Source organism: Heterocephalus glaber, unplaced genomic scaffold (genome assembly GCF_053883595.1).
Source record: "Heterocephalus glaber isolate CG9 unplaced genomic scaffold, H.glaber_assembly_v1.0 deba00001724, whole genome shotgun sequence".
Classification (NCBI taxonomy): Eukaryota; Metazoa; Chordata; class Mammalia; order Rodentia; family Bathyergidae; genus Heterocephalus; species Heterocephalus glaber.
This window is the reverse complement of record NW_028258435.1, coordinates 5,053,963-5,067,667: the sequence shown is the minus strand read 5'-3', so window position 1 is coordinate 5,067,667 and position 13,705 is coordinate 5,053,963. Positions and strand designations below refer to the sequence as shown.

The following is a 13,705-nucleotide window of genomic DNA, read 5'->3' as shown; positions in this document are numbered from 1 at the left end:
TTTATTGTATAAATTATGGGAATCCAATGAAGGGCTTTAAGCAGAAGAATAACCTGATTAAATTTTACATTGCAAAAAAAGTCTACCACATAGACAAGAGATTGGAGAGATGTGGGAGCATAAACAAGGCGATCGGGTTGGGAGTTTCTGTAGTGATGTGGGGCTGGCTAAGCGATGATAACCTCTACTGAGGTTTGCAGACGAGATGGAGAGGAGAGGGTGCGTGTGTGTGTGTGTGTGTGTGTGTGTGTGTGTGTGTGTAAGATATATTTTGAAAAGATAAACAATGGAATTTGCTTCAGAGTGAGAAGGGAAATCAAGAGAGCAATCAGGAATGACCTTCCGGTTTCTTACCGAACTAAGTAGCTCTGAAAGCAGTGACATGATTGCTGAGACAGTGAAGTTGGGGGAAGAGCAGGGGAATCAATGTTTTTAAACCTGCTCAACTTCGCTCTTATGTACTATTTGTGGGAATGTAAATTAGTATAGCCACTATGGAAACCAGTATGGGACATTCCTCAAAAAACTAAAAAATAGAACTATTATGACCCAGCTATAGAACTCCTGGGTATCCATCCGAAGGAAATGAAGTCAGCATACAGAAGAGGCACCTGCATGCTAGTATTTGATGCAGGACTATTCACAGTAACCAACATATGGAATCAGCCTAGATACTACCCCTCTAGTGGATTCAAAATTTATAAATTAGGAAATTGCCTGCTTCTAATATTTTATTTATATATAAAATTATATCTAAAATTATATATATATAAAATTACCAGCTGTAGAGATTACTGGCCATAAAGAAGAATGAAGTCCCATTATCCTGTCATTTGCATGAAAATGTATGGACCTGAAGATCATTTTGCTAAAAGAAACAAGTCAGACATGAAAGACAAGGACTGTGTTTTTTCTCACAGGTGGAAATTTTTTTAAAAAAAGATGACTCCTGTAGGGGACGGGGGAAGGGGACGTTACCAGAACCTCTGCAGTGAGTCCTGGTCTCCTGCGAGCCACGGCAGCACACGGCGAATTACAGGAAAGGTAGAAAAATGAGACCGAGAAGAAGCTGAGCTCTAGGTCTGATCAGTGCTGCTCTGGGCAGCAAAAACAAAGCCCCCAGCTTACCACACCTTTTATTCAGTACATCGGGAGAAACAAATGTAACAAATGACTTGCAGAGAGTTCAGTACATCGGGAGAAGCAAATGTGACAAATGACTTGCAGAGAGTTCAATAGTTCACATTGGGATAAACAAGGTGTAACAGAAGGCTTGCAGAGAGTTCAGTACATCTCCAGCAAACAAGATGTTAATCAGTCCAAGAACAATGAGGAACTGAGCAGATGTTTGTTCTCCCAGGATGTTTCTTGTCCTGGAGAATCACAGCATCACTGGATCACTGAAGTCTCAGTTGTGACCGGAGGCCAAACTGGAGTTATTCCGTAGCTTGGCTGTAGGCAAGAGAACTAGGCTAACCAAATGATTTATCCCTAGAATTATGTAGCATTGCTCCCAACAGACCCCAAAGTAGAAGGACTATCAGGGACTGGTAAGGGAGGAGTGGGAAGAGGGAGGAAAGAGGGAGGTTGAGCAAGGGTAGAAGGAAATGTGAATGTCATCAATGCACAATATCAGCATGTATGGAAATGTCACAGTGAAACCACTGGTTTGTACAATTAATAGATGTTAATTTTTAAAATCTATTGCATTTTTAACTTGGAGATTCCTGAGACACTCCAAGTTGAGATATTGTATGAGTCTGGAGCCCAGGAATTTGGAAGTACAAATGTGGGAGCTTGCATAAGCAGTAATCAAAGTCATAGGGAGTGAATGAGGATGACATCACCTGACCGGGCAATAGAGACCGGGCAATAGAGACCGGTCAAGTAGGCCACTGTAAAGGAACAAGGAGAAACAAAAAGAAACCCAGGAAGATGTATATTTTCGTTGTTTGTTTGTTTGTTTTTAGAGACAGGGCCTCACCATGCAGTTCAGGCTGGCCTTGAATTCACTGTGTAGCCCAGGCTAGTCTCTAACTTGTGGTGATCGTCCTGCCTCAGCCTACTAAGTGCTAGGATTTCAGGTGTGTGTCATTGCTCCTGGCCTACATGGTATCTTGGAAGGCAAGAAGAGAGTGTTTTAGGAAGAAGTGGTAAATGGTATCAAAAACTGTCCTACCAATAGCTAAATCCCCAGGCCCTCCATTCATTTGTTGATGGACGTGTAGGCCACTTTCAAGATTTAGCTATTATGAATTATGCTATAAAAATAGGTATGCAGGTATCACTGAAATATAATGTCTTTAACTCTTTTGGGAAGATACCTAGAAGAGGAATAGCTGGATTAAATAGAAGGTCTATTTTTAGTTTTTTTAGGGAAATCCATACAGATTTCCACAGTGGTTGTACTAGTTTACATTCCCATCACCATTGTAGAAGGGTTCCTTTTCCCTTGCAACCTTGCCAGCATTTATTATTCTTTAATTTCTTGATGATTGCCATTCTTTCTGGGATAAGATAGAATCTCAGTGTGATTTTAATTTGCATTTTTCTTTTTCTTTTTTTTTTTTTTGGTATGGGGGATCAAACTCGGGTCCTTGGCTTGCGCAGCAGGCGGCGAAACCACTGAGCTAAATCCCCGGCCCTCACATGCCCATTTTTGGATTGAGTCTTTTATTTTGTGGGCTCTAATTGTTTTGAGTTTTGTTTTGTTTTGGTTTGGTTTGGTTTTGGTTTTTTTTGGTACCAGGGATAGAACTTGGGACCTTGCGCTTGCAAGGCAGGTGGCAGAACTACTGAGCTAAATCCTCAGCCCTGTTTTGAGTTTTTTATATATTCTGGATATTAGTCCTTTGTCTGAGGAATAGCTGGCAAAAATATGTTCCCATTCTCTATGTTGTATTTTCACTGTTGGTTGTTTCTTTTGCTGTGCAGAAGCATCTTAATTTGATATGATCCCATTTGTCACTTCTTGGTACTATTTCCTGTGTAACCAGACTTCTGTTCAGAAAGTCCTTGCCTACATTATGACTTCAAGAGTTTTATGTATTTTATGTTCCAGCAGGTTTGTTTTAAAATTTAGTTCTTTGATCTATTTTATTTTTAGTTTAGTACATGGTGAGATAGATATATGGGTCTGAGTTCAATGTTCTACATGTAAATAGCCAGTTTCACCAGCACCATTTATTAAAGAGAATATCTTTCTTTCAGTGTATGTTTTTGGCTTCTTTGTCACAGATCAAATAGTTGAGTGTATCTGAGTTTGTTTTTGCATCCCTTATTTTGTTCCAGTGATCCTTGTGTCTGTTTTTATGTCAGTACCATGCTGTTTTTAACACTGTAGCTTTGTAATAAACGTCCCATCTAGGATTTTGATATCTCTTGCTTTGATCTTGTTATCCAGGATTGCTTTTGCTAGTCTGGGTCTCTTCTGTTTCCATATAAAATTTAGGATTGTTCTCTTCAGTTCTGTGAAGAATGCCTTTGGGATTGATTGGCACTGCATTAAGTTTGTATATCAATTTTGGAAGTATGACCATTTTGACTATATTCATTCTGCCTATTCTGGAATAGGGGATATCTTTCCATTTTCTAGCATCCTCTTTGATTTACTTTTTCAGAGTGCTGTAGTGTTCATTGTAAAGATCTTTCACTTCTTCAGTTGGGCTAATTCCTGAGTACTTCATTTTTCTTGGTGCCATTGTGAATGGTATTTTTTCCCTAATTTCTTTCTCATGGGTTAATCATTGGTGTACAGGAATGCTATGGATTTTTATGTGTTGATTTTGTATCCTGCTACATTACTGAATTTGGCTATTAACTCTAGGAGTCTGTTGGTGGATTTTTTTGAGTGTCTTCCATTTAGAGCATCAAGACATGGGTCTTTGTATTCCTCTGCTTTACCATCCATGATTTGTTAACTTTTCATCCTAGGATTAAGCCTGTCATGGCTACAACACAGTTGCCACCGCCACAAGCTTCACAATATTCAAATGCCAGAAATGGCAGGGTCACTGGGAGAGTTATTGGACCAGCGACAGCCAGGCAAGAAATGTCCTTTCCCTTTATATACATCCAGCTTTTTACAAGGAACAGAATCCCCCACCCCAAGCTAAATTCCCCTCAGGTGGTGTTGGGGAGTGAGTAACGTCCCCATTACATCTCATGAGAAAGGATGAGATCGCAGCTCATGTCTCCCTGGACCAGAGCCATAACTACCTTTCGTAATATCAAAGTCTCCTTGCTGAATATTTGAATGAAATGGGGCATGTGTTGGGTAAGCAACAATAGTCTGCCAGTCTCCTCCTCATGGTCCCTGAGCCAGAGTCCTTCCCCTCCCACATGATGCTTGTCCACCAGTGCTTCTGTCCTTTCTGTTTCCTGCCAATTTTTTGAAGCCCTTCTGCCAGGGACCTTGCAGACAGAATTGCTATCTTTATACATGAGTCTTTATTCTAGATAAATCTACTCATTAAAGAAAATATAAAAGAAAAACTGTTTTATCTTCTTTACTTCCCCTAGAGTTCCAAACACCAAAAATCCAGTAACTCCAATGTTTGATGAATATATGGGTTTGCAGCCAAGTTATTAAAATTTCAATACAACTTGAAGTTTATTGAAAGTTTTATATTGGTCACACACATAAGAAATAGGAATCTCTCTTTGCAACCTTTAAAGAAAAATCCAGTAAGTTCAGATTATTTATTAAAAGTTCTAATATTTTGCCAGAGCCCACAATGGAATGAAGAAATGAAACCCACCATCTTCTTTTCTCATAACATCTTTAGGCAGATTCATGTTATAGTTTAATTTCTAGTGCTTTGTATGCTATGAATATGTACCGTGGGAGCTCATAAGCAAACAGAACAGTCACTGAGGACACAGCTGTGGTCCACCTAAGCTGTAGATTTCAGGGTCTCTAGAAAAGCAGAGCTAGAACTTGAGGCAGGTCAGCAAGACAATCACAGGCAAATGTTTGATTTTTTTAAAGTTACTAAAAACCTCTTACTTTGTACAGTACTTGGCTACCAGAAAGGCCTATAATACATAAAATTATTTTAGAAATAAAATCATACAAGCTACTTCAGCAAGTACTGTACCATATTTTCTCCAACTAGCAAAAGAATAAAGTTGAAACTATGATTCTTAATAGGGCTTTGCTAACAAGCAGTTGTCTATGCATTTAATTATTAATTCACTTAATATTTCTCCTCTCTTTATCTCCTACCTTACATTGTCCAGTATTTTCAGTTTTTCGGCATCATAGACTTGGAGTCTTGCATACATTTCTGGTGAATTTTCAAGAGTCAGAATTGCTTCAGGACCTATTCTTATGAAATCTATAAAGAGGGTTTCCTTTTTGCTTACCCCATGATGTGAGTTTTTTCATTCTTTGTGTCCCCATAACTATTTCCACTGTGTCTTTCAAGTCACGCAATGCAGTGGTGAGGAGAGGGAAACTAGCTGAGAATTTTGAGGACTGGAAAATTGGGCCCATGCCAGAAAGGATGAGCCTGACTTCCCGTTTGCTCATCTCGTTGCTCTGTTCGCTGAGGACTGGAAAGGCTGAGGCTGGATAAGACAGGGGAGTTATCTTTTGTCAACTTGAGCGAGCAAACACTCAGGGACGCGCGTTTTGAATAGTGCTATACAACATGAGCTAAATGCGCTCTGAGCGATAGGAGATCCCTGAAAATGGATAAGGTACGGAAACAGCAAGTTGGTCTGAGCATTTTTTAAAAGATTTGTTATAATTATTTTACCTGAAACGCTTGTCCTGGCTCATTTCCTTCCTAGTTCTTGGTATTTTCCTCCTCGAGTCTATCCTCTTTTGTTTTCAAAAAAGGAAGAGTGTGGCTTCCTATTTAACTGGATACCGTGTACTTAATGCCTGGATGGAAGCAGGATGCTCTCCCCACAGAGGAGGACGGGCTCCCACTGAGCCAGCACAAGCTTCTACCTGGAGCGGAGCTGAGAGGGGGTCAGAGAGGCCTCCACAGGGGCTTCACTTTTCAAAGCTGCTCTTCCCTTTTGGAGCAGGAGAAGGAGGATCAGAGAGTGGAAGTACCCTCACAACACTTCTAAAAACGGCTTCAAGCTTTGCCACTCCTGAATTAAGGCTAAAATACTGTATACATTTGGTGGCCCATTTTAGTGAATGTGATTAGAAAACAAACAGAAAATGGATACCCACTCCAAGATTTAAACCAAAGCTTAGAACTGTGGGTGCCTGGTGATCATCACAGCCATCACCTCCCTTTCTGAGGAAAAGTAGCCCACTCTTGCTCACACATCTTGGGGAGTTTCAGGCCAAGCACCCAGTTAAATACTGACAACTAATTGCTGTCAAGATTACCTCTAGGGAGTGGCCCTGGGGCAATAACATGTTGAAGGAAATTTTATCTTTTGCTTAGTATCCTCTGTTCCGTTACAGCTTTTTATAAAATCCATTCATAATTTTCATTTAAAAAACTAATAATTCAGCTTTTAAACTGTTGAGTTATTATAATTTTTTTTAAATGCACACTTTACTACTTACATAAAGATAAAGAGAGGTAAAGAAAAGCATTAGAGAACATTCCTTGTTCTGGAGTCCCCTCTCACCTATCCTGAGACTAAAACGTCATACATGTCCATTCAGAGAGAAAGAGGGCCAATATATTGAAAGTGTAAATAAGGATTAAAATGATTAAAATGAATAATTGCTAATTTGAAATAGGAAGAAAAGGTCCAAAGGAGTAGGCGTGGTGGGAGGGGAAGGGGAAAGGAAAGAAGGGAAAGGAAAAATTATGAGAAAAGAAACAAATGGAAACGAAATGTATGTAAATAGGGAAGGATGGAGGGGTGAAGGGAGCACAGGTAACGGGGAAAAAATAGGAACCAAGATCCATCATGTACAGGTACAAACACCCATGATAAATGTAAATGTATTGCATACCTAGAGTGTACCAATAAAAGAATCTAAGGGAAAACAATCTGTTAGTATTTTTCAAGAATATGATATATCGTTATTAATAGTGGTCACCACATTGCACAACAGATCTCTTGAAGAACATCTTCCTCCGATCTACATGAAAAGGATCTTCTGACCAACATCAGCCCACGCTGCCACTCCTGTTGCCCTAGCTCCCGGTAGCCGCCATTCAAATCTAGTATTTTAAGATAAATTCCAGATATCAATTTACTTCACTGATACAAATTTTTGTATGTATTTCTAACCAATAAAAAAATGTTAAAACATAACCACCACATCATTATAACAGCTAACAAAATTATCTATCACTTCTCAATAATATACACATATCATATTCAAATTTTCTAAGAGTCTCAAGGGTGTCTTTTTATAATTGGTTCATGTGAATCAGGATGCAACAAGGTCCTTACCCTGTATTTGGTTATGTCTCTTCCATTCTATTGTTTTTCTTCTTATATTATTCATTTATGGGAGAAAACAGGTCATTTGATCCGGGGAATATCCCATATTCTTGATTTTGCTAATTGCTTCTCTTATAAGTCTGTGTTTGGTATTTCCTATAGAAAGGCAGCTACATCTAGGGGCTTGATCAGATTCAAGTTCAGTTTTTAAATTTCTAGATAATGTTGTGCATAAAAGGTCTGGCTGCCCATTTTTAATAATTCTGATACTGAAGCTGATTAGAGGGTTCAGATAGTATCAAAAAGATTCTTTCTTCATAAATGAACTCTTTTTTTTTTTTTTGTACCAGGGATCGAACTCGGATCTTTGTGCTTGCACAGCAGGCGGAGAAACCACTGAGCTAAATCCCCGGCCCCAATGAACTCATTTTTATTTGCATTTTTCTTTAGCCTACATATTAATAGAGCTATCAAAATTTTTAAAATATATCTGTCTTTATCCTATTCTCTTTGACTTTTTTTTTCAGATTTTTCCTATCTCCCATGGTAAATATTCATTTTCTTCCTCTCATGCCACTAAAGTATTAAAGAAAAATGAGAAGCGGTATATTTTAAGAAAAACACATTTAGTTTGGTGAAATGACAATCTGCTACTCATTGCAACAGCTGTTGATACAAATGAATTTTGTGCTGCTGGTTTGTAAGCTTTTTGGTTGAAATTTTTAGAAGTAGTTGAGAATTTATACTTGGGTAAATTATGGTAATAAGGACCTGGAGAAAATGATAGTGTTCTTAGGAATACAGCTACAGAGCTTTTTTTCCCCCCCAATTAAAGGTTTTAAAAACATCTTTTTAGGGCCGGGGATTTAGCTCAGGGGTTCTGCCGCGTGCCTCACAAGCACAAGGTCCCGAGTTTGATCCCTGGTACCAAAAAAAAACAACAACATCTTTTTGCTCAGCAGACATCTTTTTGCTTTTATTTCTTTTCCTCCAAGACAGGAACACTCTCTAGAGGACAGCAGGCTGGAGGTAAACACAGCCAGCAAGAAAGGGCCCTATGCTCCCTAGGAGTATTGGCAATCTCACCTGTCCTATGATTATGTACAATGAAGGGCACGGAAGGCAGTCTGAGTTGCATCTGTCACATGTGCATTGTCATTGTATTAATTTAGGTCGGGGACACCGATAGGCATCACAGAGCACATGTTATTATAAAGAAAGCAGTAGGAAGCTGTCAGAGTTATTTCTAGTTCTCTGTAATTACATTACTCTTACACAAATTCACATATATTATTATCCCTATAGAAATGCAACCCACTTTTTAAAGCAAGTCCAATAGCTGTAATAGATAGTTGATGTTGGCTCTTAAAATATAATACCAACCTTTGTGGTGGCCTGCTAGACTGGTTCCCTAGATATATCTGCCTTTTTTTCTGGTACTGGGGATTGAATCCAAGGCCCTATGCATCCTGGAAAAGTACTCTGCCATTGAGACACATCCCCATCCCTCACCTACCTTCCTTTATTTCTCTCTTCCTTCTTTTCTTTTTGGTTCTAGCTCTATCCCTCAGAACTAATATGTGGTCTTTTGTGAGGCACAAAACTTTCCAGCCTCAACATCTGTTCCTTACAAAGGTGCTCATAGTACATAATTGGGGCTCACCTGCAGGCATGAGGAGATGGATTATGTTTGGAAGTCTGGTAGAGTGGGTAGAACTATACATTGGAAAGATGCTGTTCTTCCCTTTTATTCTGCCAAAATCTGGGAGTTAAACACCCTCTGGTAGCCCCTCTTCCTCCTGATATAGGGTAGACTCCTCGAAGGGCAGAGAGTTCTGTAGTTCTATGCTTGTAGCCTTCTCTAGCCTGTTCTCCCATTCCCTGAGCTCAGTCCAAACCTAACGTGTGCTGTGCTTTCTGGCCTCCCTACCTTTGCATGTGGTATTTCCTTTAGATCATTGTCTCTCAGCTCCTCCTCTTCACTTGGCTTGGTTCATGAAACCCCAATCTTTTTTTTTGGTACCGGAGATCGAACTCGGGTCCTTGGGCTCGCCCAGCAGGCGGTGAAAACACTGAGCTAAATCCCTGGCCCTGAAACCCCAATCTTTACATCTCTGTTAGATTTGGCTTCCACTAGGAAGCTTCCTTAATCTACAGAATTTGCAGAGAATAGCTGAGACCACTTATCACTCATGCTGTAATCCCGTCTAGTTGTCTGGCTCCCAATAAATTGTGAATTTTTTGAGGGCAGGAATCATCACTAAGATATTTGTCAAATTCCTCTCAATATATGACACAGAGTTGGTGCTATATATATTTTGTGCAGAGACAAATAAGGCTGTAGCTTATTTTTTACACCTTAGAATTACCACTTCATTGCGGTCAGTTTGTTTTCAACAACATACAGTTTAGCACCTTACTATATTTGTGGTCTCTTCTCTAATTTGTGTATTTTACCTCAGGAATCCAACTCTTTTTACATTACTTATTTATTGCTATGTAATTAATTATCCTGATTTATCAGCTGAAAACAACAACTATTTTCTCATGTGGTTTCCGTAGACCAGGAATTTAGGAGCCACGTAGCTAGTGAGGTCTCTCAGGTAATTAAAGTCAAGTCATTGGCTTGGGCTGTGGTCATCTGAAGGCTTGACTGGGGCTGAAGGAACTGTTCCTAAGATGCTTCACTCATATGGCTGTTGGCTGGAAGCCTCGGTTCCTTACCATGTAGTCTTCTTCTGCAAGTGTCTTCACAACTTGGCAGCTGGCTCACCCCCACCCCCCACCCCAGGGATCTAGAGATAGAAATAAAAATAGAGATAATACAGAGCCATAAAGCCTTTGATGAGTGACCCTCTTCCCTTTGTTAGAAATGAGTCATCAATCTAAATTATTATCTCATTTGATCTTACAACCTTCTGAGAACTAATCTCATATCAAATGGTGAAAAATTTCCCAAAGCTAGATTTCCCTAAGACCTCTCAAAATGAGCCTAGAACCAAAATCCTAATGTGCTTAGCCAGCTTTGTGTCATTATAACAAAAGACACGATGCCATTAACTTATAAAGAGAAAATGTTTATTTTGGCTCATGGTCCTGGAGATCCAGTTCAACACTGAGTGGTCCCATTGCTTTGAGCCTCTGTTGAAGGCAGCATGTCATGGTGGGTGTGTGATGGAACAAACTGTTCACCTCATAGCAAGAAGCAGAGTGAGACAGCAAGAGAAAGAGACCAGGTCTCATCAGTCTCTTCAAGGGCGCACAATGAATGACCCACAAGTCCTTAGACCTCCCATTAGACTTCGCCTCTTAAACGTTCTACTACCTTCCAATAGTGCTACCCTTGGGACCAAGCATCTAACGGCTGGGCCTTTGGGAGATACTCCTCCAAGCCACAGCAAGGCTTTTGGATTCCCTTTTCCCTGCAAGTGAATGAATGACATTCCTCAGGAAGTAGCTTATGCACTAGGAGAGTTTGGCCCCATACGTGTGTGTCTCTTTATATGCACATAAATTTAAATGTCTGGTAACTGCAAATAGATGAAAATCATAGGCCATACATGTCTGAACATCTGTAAAATTACATAAAGAAAGAAGAAAATATAAACTTGTAGCAAATGCTCCCCCTCTTTTTTTACTGTATATCCTTTTATTGGTACATTTTAGGTATACAATATAATGACATTCATCACTGGAAATTTGGACCTTTACATACTCTCTTGGTTTTTATTTTTTCCCCCTTCCCCTGCCCTCCCTTCAACCCCTCTATCCCTCTCTATTTACAGAGACTTTGTTTCCTTTTTGGGGTTTGGGGGGGTTTTTTGTTTTTTGTTTTTTGGTACTGGGGATCGAACTCAGGCCCTTGCGCTTGCGCAGCAGGCGGCGAAACCACTGAGCTAAATCCCTGACCCATTTTGTTTCCTTTTTTTCATTTTCTCTATTAATTCCATTCCCTTCTTTCCTTTCCCCTACCCCTTCTCCTTTGCCCCTTTTCTTTCTATTTCACATTATCTATTATACCTTTCAGTCCTTATTTACAATTTCAGTTTCTCACACTAGAGAAACTATTAGGTATTTACACATGTGTCCTATTTATTTCACTTAAGAGGATGGCCTCAATATGCATCCATTTAGCAATATATGTCTCTAATTTGTCATTTTTTATGGCTGAGTAGTACTCCATTTTATTTTAAAAAATACATTTTCTTTATCCAGTCTCCAGTGGATGGGCACTTGGGCTGTTTCCAAGCTTTCACTATTACAAACTGTGCTGCTCTGAACATGGGTGCACATATATCACTGTGGTATGATTCTTTTAATTCTTTTGGAAAGATACCCAGTAGGGAAATAGCTGGGTCATATGGGACCTCTAGCCCTAGTTCTTTGAGGTATCTCCATACTGATTTCCACAGTGGTTGCACCAGTCTACACTCCCACCAACAATGGAGAAGGGTTCCTTTCTCCCCACACCCTCGCCAGCATTTGTTATTGGTTGATTTCTTGATAGCAGCCATTCTTTCTGGGGTGAGGTGGAATCTCAGTGTTGTTTTCATCTGCATCTCTTGAATTACCAGTGATGTTGAACATTTTTTCATATGTTTATTTGCTGCTTTTACTTCTTTGTATGAGAAATGTCTGTTCATTTCAGATGCCCATTTTTGAATTGGATCTTTGAATTTGGGGGGTCTGATTTTTTTTCAGTTCTTTATATATTCTAAATAGTAGTCCTTTGTCTGAGGTATAGCTGCTAAAAATGTTTTCCCACATTGTAGGTTGTCTCTTAGCTCTGTTGGTGGCTTCTCTTGCAGTGCAGAAGCTTTTTAATAAGATGAGATCCCAACTGTTGATTTTCTGTGCTAGTTCCCGTGCTACTGAGGTTTTGTTCATAAAGTCTTTTCCTATGCCAATGTCTTCAAGAGTTCTACCTAACATCTTCCAGCAAGTTTAGTGTTTCTGTTTTAATATTTAGATCCTTAATCCACCCTGATCTTAGTTTAGTGCATGGTGATAGATATGGGTCTAGTTTTAATCTTTGGCAGGTTGAAATCCAGTTTATCCAACACCATTTATTAAATAGGCTATCCTTCCTCCAATGAGCGTGGTTGGCTCCTTTGTCAAAGATGTGGTGGTTGAGTATGTCTGGAGTTGTTTCTGCATCTTCTAATCTATTCCACTGATCCTCGGGTCTGTTTCTTTGCCAGCACCATGCTTTTTTTTTTTTTTTTTTTACCATAGTAGCTTTGTTACATAGTTTCAAGGTGGGGATTATGATACCCCCTGCCATGCCTCTGTTGCCTAGAATTGCTTTTGCTATTCTAGGTCGCTTCTGGTTCCAAATAAATTTTTGGATTGTTTTCTCTAGCTCTGTGAAATATATTGTTGGAATTTCAATTGGCATTGCATTAAATCTATATAGGAGTTTTGGAAGTATAGCCATTTTCACTATATTGGTTCTTCCTACCCAGGAACAAGGGATGTCTCTCCATTTTCTGATATCCTCTTCGATCTCTTTTTTCAGAGTGCTGTAGTTGGGCCGGGGATTTAGCTCAGTGGTTTTGCTGCCTGCTGCGCAAGCGCAAGGACCTGAGTTCGATCCCCGGTACAAAAAAAACCAAACAAAACAGAGTCCTGTAGTTTTCAGTGTAGAAGTCTTTTGCTTCCTTTGTTAGATTGATTCTTAGATATTTCATTTTTTTGGATGCTATTGTAACAGGAATTGTTTCCCTAATTTCTCTCTCAGTGAGTCTGTTATTTGTGTATAAGAAGGCTATTGTTTTTTGAGTGTTGACCTTGTATCCAGCTACTCTACTGAATCTGTCAATTAAGTCTAGAAAACTTTTGGGGGAGTTCTTGTGGTCTTCTATATAGAGTATCATGTCATCTGTAAATGAAGACAGTTTAACTTCTTCCTTTCCTATCTTTATTCCTTTTCTTTCTTTCTCTTTTCTAATTGCTGTGGATAATGTTTCCAGAACTATATTGAACAGGAGTGGTGATAGTGGGCATCCTTGTTCTTGATTTTAGCATGAAAGTTTTCAGTTTTTAACCATTTAGTGTGATGCTGGCTGTTGGTTTTTCATAGATAGCCTTAATCAGGTTGACATAAAGACCTTCTATTCCAATTTTCTGTAGCGTTTTTATCATGACTGGGTGCTGGATTTTGTCAAATGCTTTTTCTGCATCTATTGAGATGATCATATGGTTTTTGTCCTAGCCAGAGTCTATTTTGCAGCCCTCCTCCACCTGCCACCATGATGTAGGACAATGTCTGGCAACATCCTTGGTTGTCACATCTGAGGAGGGGCTACTGACATCTAAGGCGGGGAGAAGC

General features: G+C 39.5%; 1 long non-coding RNA gene across 1 annotated transcript in view; it reads right to left on the bottom strand.

The window, feature by feature from the left end:
- The window catches only part of LOC147821637 (uncharacterized), a 32,881-nt gene extending 27,166 nt beyond the window's left edge, over positions 1-5,715 (bottom strand). Inside the window, exon 1 of the long non-coding RNA XR_015446715.1 lies at positions 5,228-5,715. This is a non-coding gene — a long non-coding RNA (uncharacterized LOC147821637). The remainder of the gene's footprint in view (positions 1-5,227) is intronic.
- Positions 5,716-13,705: the final 7,990 nt, after the last annotated feature.